At 40.5% G+C, this 6,406-nt stretch overlaps 1 protein-coding gene and 1 non-coding gene across 2 annotated transcripts in view; both read right to left on the bottom strand.

The window, feature by feature from the left end:
• The window catches only part of GALNT5 (polypeptide N-acetylgalactosaminyltransferase 5), an 84,630-nt gene that overhangs the window by 59,166 nt on the left and 19,058 nt on the right, over positions 1-6,406 (bottom strand). The gene's annotated exons all lie outside the window — the stretch shown is intronic.
• On the bottom strand, positions 3,344-3,415 carry TRNAG-GCC. Its single transcript has one exon. It is a non-coding gene; the product is annotated as a tRNA-Gly (tRNA).

The raw sequence follows: 6,406 nt of genomic DNA, 5'->3' as shown, positions 1-6,406 counted from the left end.
AAAAAAAAAAAAATTAAAAAAAAAAAAAGAAATTACTACACAATTGGTGGCTTAAAACAACAGAAACTTATTTTTTCCCAATTCCAGAGGTCAAAAGTGCAAAATCAAGGTGTTGTCAGGAACACACCCTCTCTACAGGCTCTAGGGGAGAATCTGTTCTTTCTGTCTTTCAGTTTCTGCTGGGATTCCTTGACTTGTGATTGTATCACTCCAATCTCTGCTTTCATTTTCACATCATCTTCTCCTCTGTCTCTCCCTCTGTGAGAAAACTCCTTCTGCTTCTCTCTTACATGTAATTGCATTTAGGGCCTAGATGGATAATTCAGGATTAAACTCCTTTCAAGAACCTTAATTTTATCCCATCTTTTGTCCTATAGGGAGCTCTGGTAGCGTAGTGCCTAAGACACTTGACTGCTAACCAGAAGGCTGGCAGTTCAAACCCACCAGCCACTCCTTGGAAGGAAGATGGGGCAATCTACTTTCATAGTGATACTGCCTCGGAAATCCAAGGTGGGGTCGCTATGAGTCGGACCTGACTCGACGGCAGTGAGTTCGGTTTTTAGTTTTTGGTTTTTGCCCTGTAAGTTAATATTGACTCAATGGCACATAACAACAACAACAACAACAACTCTTTTACCAAGCAAGGTAATATGCACAGGTTCTGGGGAATAGAAAGTGACTATATCTTTGGGGGTTGGTGGGTATTTATTTAGCCTACTTCAAGGGCTTAATAAATAAGAGTAAGACATTTGGTTTTTTAGAGAGATGACATATCAGTTATTTCTTTGAATGGGCAGATGCCCACCCATCCCTCAACAAACAGTAAATTTACTTTGATTTTACAGAGTTATTAAAATAGGAGGATACATTTTTATTCACTACTTTTATAGTTTCTTTGAGGTTTTGGATTTTGCACATAGAATCCCAAGAAAATGTTAATTGATAATACCAATAAACTTTATTGCTGTTATATTTGTTGATTAATCTTATATTTGTTAATATTACAAGTTATAATATTGACACAATTATAGAAAGGAAAATAGACAAAATGAAGAAAGAATATGAGTTGAGGTACTCCCTAGCCTTAAATAAAAGCAAATAGTATTTAGTTGCATAAATGCCAACAATGCTAACAACTGAAGGACAAATACCTGACAAACTTTCAAATCATGAAATTTCCTTCAACTAAAAAAAAACCTCTAATGTGAGATTCTACTTCTCATTATCTCTGGTAGTAAATTTCAAAGACTAGGAGAGATGAGACATTTCCCAAGAACTGAAGGGGTAGAGCTAAAGTGCAAATAATTGGAGAGTAAGAGGTAAGTGACAGAGGGGAGGTTCCTACAGTAGACTATTTTGGAGAAAACCTAGAAAGGAGTGAGATAGGAGGGTCCAAGTGGGATACAAGGCAAAGTTTTTATCTCAGTTCCCCCTCACTCTTCAGTAGGAAGTGACTGAATCATTAATAGGTTTTAAGAAAGGGGTCTGTAGAGTGGACAGTTGAAGAAAAAAATCAGTGATTGAGAAGGTTACTGATGGAGCAAGCACTCTCTCCTTACTGTGATCACCCCTACAGTAATAGTTGATTCAGTTGACCAGTATGCTGTTGTCAGTTGCCATCCAGTCAGAGCCAGCTCAGCTACTTCATGTATAAAAGAACAAAGTACTGTCCAGTCCTGCACCATATGCACCATTTTGCAGCTGTTGCGTCAATCCATTTTATTGAAGGTTTCCCTTGTTTTGCTTATCCTCTCTAACAAACATGATGTCCTTCTCTAAGGACTGGTCATTCCTGATATCTCCAGAGTAAGCAAGCTGAAGTCTTGCCGTCTTTGCTTCTAAGAAACTTGTTGGCTCTGTTTCTTCTAAGACTGATTTGTCTGTTCTTCTGGCAGGCCACAGGGTATTCGGTGTTCCTCACTAACATCACAATTCAAATACATCAATTCTTCTTCTAGTGTTCTTTTTCATTGTTCAGTTTTCTTACGCATAGGAGGTGATTGAAAAGATCATGGCTTGGGGCATGCGCAAATAACCAAATGACCAGCATAGCCTCCTTAAAACACTCCCCTACCCTTTTGTTTTGCCCTATGAGACACTTTACTCTCCAGGTTTTGCACCCATCACTTGCTGGTTTTTCCCTTCAATCTCCTTCCAGCTTTCCCCTTCTCATATCTAAATAGAAAACTCTCAGAGCTGGGCTTGTCTGAGGCAACTTACACATAACATGTTTTATGGCTTGAATTGTGTCTCCCCCAAATCTGTATTGAAGTCCTGGCCCTTATACTCTGGATGTGATCAGGTTTGGAAATAGGGCTTTCTTTGTTATAGTAATTAGGTCATACTCAGGTAGAGTAGGTTATAAAGCTATTATTTCTGAGTTATAAAAGAATAGAATAGATAGAGACATGCACAGGGAAGACAGATACCAAGGATTGCCAAGGAACTCTCAAGTCTACCACCAAGGAAAGGTCTCCTCCTAGAGCTATGAATTCAGACTTCTAGCTTCCTAAAGTAGGATAAAATAAATTCCTGTTCTTTAAAGACGTCTATTTGTGGTATTTCATTATTGCAGCACTCATTAACTAAGACAACATGTCTGAAACAGAAATCTTGTTTACATCCTGCCTAACCCAACCAGTTCCTCTGCATTTTTCCTTTTAATTAATTGCATCATCATTTACCTTGCTGAAAAAGCAGAAACATGGATGTCATCCAAAATTTCACCCTCTTCCTGACTGTCAATAAAACCAATCTGTCATCAACTTCTATCCATTATATGACCAACATATATCTCAACTCCAACTCCTTTTTATCTCTACTTTTTCAAACCCTACTTCTTGAGCTTCTATCACCTTTCTCCAGTAATTTTGCTGAAGCCTCCTAACAATCTACTCTATTTTTACTCTTGCTCATGTCCATATCACATTCCTGTTTCCTGTTTCTCAGTGAATTCCTAAAGATGATAGAGGGGGAAAAAAATCACATTTTTACTGTGGTCTAAAGGACCCAGTATTAAGTGGCTCACACCCATCTTTACAACTGCCTGTCATTCCACTCAACTCCAGCCAGATAGATTGTCTTTCAGCGTCTCGAAGGATGTCAAACTCTGTCCAGGTTAGGTTGTTTTATGGCTATTGTTGTTGTTGTTGTTGTGCCGTCAAGTTGGACCCGACTCATAGTGACCCCTCCTTGGATTTCCAAGGCAGTAGCACTATGGAAGTAGATTGTGCCATCTTCCTTCTGAGGAGTGGCTGGTGGGTTTGAACTGCCAGACTTCTGATTAGCTGTCAAGTGCCTTAGGCACTATGCTACCAGAGCTCCCAAAAGGGGAACAAGTGGGTTGCATGGGCAGGAATCGAACCTGGGCCTCCTGTGTGGCAGGCAAGAATTCTACCACTGAACCACCCATGCACTGTTGTTTTATGGCTGGAGTCCATTAATTTCAATGTTTCATTTTGATCTTAGCTTAAGTACTTCCTCCACAGAGAAGTGTTCTCTAATCACTTATCAAAATTCTGCTGCTTTCCCATTAAGTTTTATTATGGTCACCTGTGTTTTTGTCATACTAATTTATTTATTTTATTTCCTTATTTTGCACACTCAAAATGTGACTGGGAAAGAGCTGCTTCCTCAGAGTACAGCTAACCTTAATGATATGGATAGAGCAGAGCTTTTGAGACCCCCATTTGCTGATGTGCATGACTCAAAATGAGAAGAAAGACCTGCAAACATCCATTAATAATCAGAATGTGGAATGTATGAAGTATGAATCTGGAAAATTGGAAGTTGTCAAAAATGAAATGGAACACATTAAGATTGACATCCCAGGCATCAGTGAGCTGAAATGGACTGGTTTGGGCCATTTTGAATCAGAAAACCATATGATATTCTATGCCGGGAATGACTAATTGAAGAGTAATGGCATAGCACTCATCATCGCAAAGAATGTTTCAAGATCTATCCTGAAGTACAATGCTATAAGTGATAGGATAATATCCATATGCCTACAAGAAGGTCAGTTAATACTACTATCATTCAAATTTACACACCAACCACCAAAGCCAAATATGAGGAAACTGAAGATTTTACCAATTTCTGCAGTCTAAAATTGACCGAACATGCAATCAAGATGTGCTGATTATCACTAGTGACTGAAATGCAAAAGTTGGAAACAAAGAAGAATCACAAGTAGTTGGAAAATTAGGTTTGGTGATAGAAAAAACGATGGAGATCCCATGACAGAATGCAGTGTAGCAAATTACTTAGTATGGCTTTTCTACCCATAAGTCATTGTAAACTCAGTGGTGGAATGAGCAACTGAGGAGCTCCTGATTGTAAATGTTATTTCTGTTGGGCGTGGCACAATACAATGTTCTGGGAGGTTCCCACTCTCTCTCACATGCTTAGAGTTCTGATGCTATGATTGGTTAGTTTGACCACTCTGCTAGGCTCAAAAGGAGTCCTCCTAGAGGCAGAACTCTCTCTCTGACTGCTGGTTGAGGAAGATGTGCTGCTGAAATAGACACAGGCTCCTGAGACACACGTTGCTGGGAAAGAGATGCAAGAGACATGCATTGCTGAGTGAGACACTGAGGGACCAGCCCTGCTGGGAAAGAGACTGTGAGAGACTGTTGGCTGAGGGACGGTGGGCTGGGAGAGAGGCTGAGCATTTTTCCTGAACTCAAATTGTAGCCTATGGTGCTTCCCTAATAAACCCCATAATCTGTGAGCTCTGTGTGGCCACTGCAGTGAATTAGTGAACCCAAGAGAGGTGGTGGGTGCTTTGGGAGGAACAGTTGGTGAAAGGGCTGGAGGGAGGCAGCATGTCCGGCCTTGCAGTAATAGACCATCTTCCTTCCGAGGAGTGGCTGGTGGGTTTGAACCACCAGCCTTCTGGTTAGCAGTCAAGTGTCTTAGCCACTATGCTACCAGAGCTCCTTGTTTTTGAATTATCTGTAGCAAAATTTTACTTGCATGTGACATTAATGATATAGTTTGATAATTTGAGCATTCTGATAGATAATGTTCTTTGGAATGGTCACAGATATGAATCTCTTCTAGTTGGTTGGCCAGGTATCTATCTTCCCAATTTCTTGGCATAAAGAAGTGAGCACCTCCAGAACTGCATCCATTTGTTGAAACATCTCAATGGGTATTCCATCAATTCCCGGGGCCTTGTTTTTTTGCCAATGCCTTCAGTGCAGCTTGGATTCTTCCTTCAACACTATCAGTTCTTGATCATATGCTGTCTTCTGAAATGGTTGAATGCCAACCAATTCTTTTTGGTGCAGTGACTCTGTGTATTCCTTCCATCTTCTCCTCAAGCTCCTATCCTTTCTATCACAATCTTTCTTCCCGTATCAGCTACAATTTTTTTTCAACTTCTCACCTCATTTGCACACACTTAACTGTATACACCACCACTTTTTCTCTTCCTGTGTCAAAGTGAAATTTCTCTTCTTTCACTCTCTGAGCTCAGTGACATCACCATTCATTCATCCATTCATTTAATACATATCTTTCAAATGTTTATAATCTGCACCTGTGCTAATTGCTTGTAGATCTCTAGTAACCAAGGAAGATTTGCCCTGTTGTCAAGGAAATTCAGGGTGTAGAAAATGTTGTTTGTTTGTGTTAGGTGCCATTGAGTCTTCTCCAACTCATAGCCACCCTTTGTACAGCACAATGAAACACTGCCTGGTCCTGTGCCAGCCCCACAATCCTTGCTATACCTCAGCCCACCATTGCAGCCATGGTGTCAATCCATGTTGTTGAAGGTCTTCCTCTTTTTCTTTGACCCTCCACTTTAGCAAGCATGATATCCTTCTCCAAAGATGGTTCCTTCTTACAATATGACCAAAGTAGGTGAGATGAAATCTGGCCATTTTTTCTTCCAAGGAGCATTCCAGCTACACTTGTTCCAGGAAAGATTTGTTAGTTCTTTTAGTAGTCCCTGGTACTTTCAGCATTCTCTGCCAACACCATAACTCAAAAGCATCAACTCTTCTTCAGTCTTCCTTATTCATTGTTCAGCTCTCACATGCATATGAATACTCAAAAAACTCACTGCTGTGAAGTCGATTTGACTCATAGCGACCCATCCTTGGATTTCCGAGGTGGTATCTCTAGGGAAGTAGATTTCCCAATCTTCCTTTCGAGGAGTGGCTGGTGGGTTTGAACTGCCAGACTTCTGGTTAGTAGTCAAATGTCTTAGGCACCGGAGCTTTGGTGACATAGTGTGTAAGGCATTTGGCTGCTAACCAAAAGCTGGTGGTTCAAACTCACCAGCCACTCCATAGGAGAAAGATGAAGATGTCTGCTTCTATAAAGGTCATAGCCTTGCAAACCCTATGTGGGTTGCTGTGAGTCAGAATAGACTCAATGGCAGTGGGTTTGGTTTTAT

The sequence above is a fragment of the Orycteropus afer genome, unplaced genomic scaffold, assembly GCF_000298275.1.
Source record: "Orycteropus afer afer isolate SDZICR_OR568_19922 unplaced genomic scaffold, OryAfe1.0 scaffold00084, whole genome shotgun sequence".
NCBI classification, from domain to species: domain Eukaryota; kingdom Metazoa; phylum Chordata; class Mammalia; order Tubulidentata; family Orycteropodidae; genus Orycteropus; species Orycteropus afer.
Note: the sequence above shows the minus strand (reverse complement) of the source record. Positions and strands in the feature narration are given on the sequence as shown.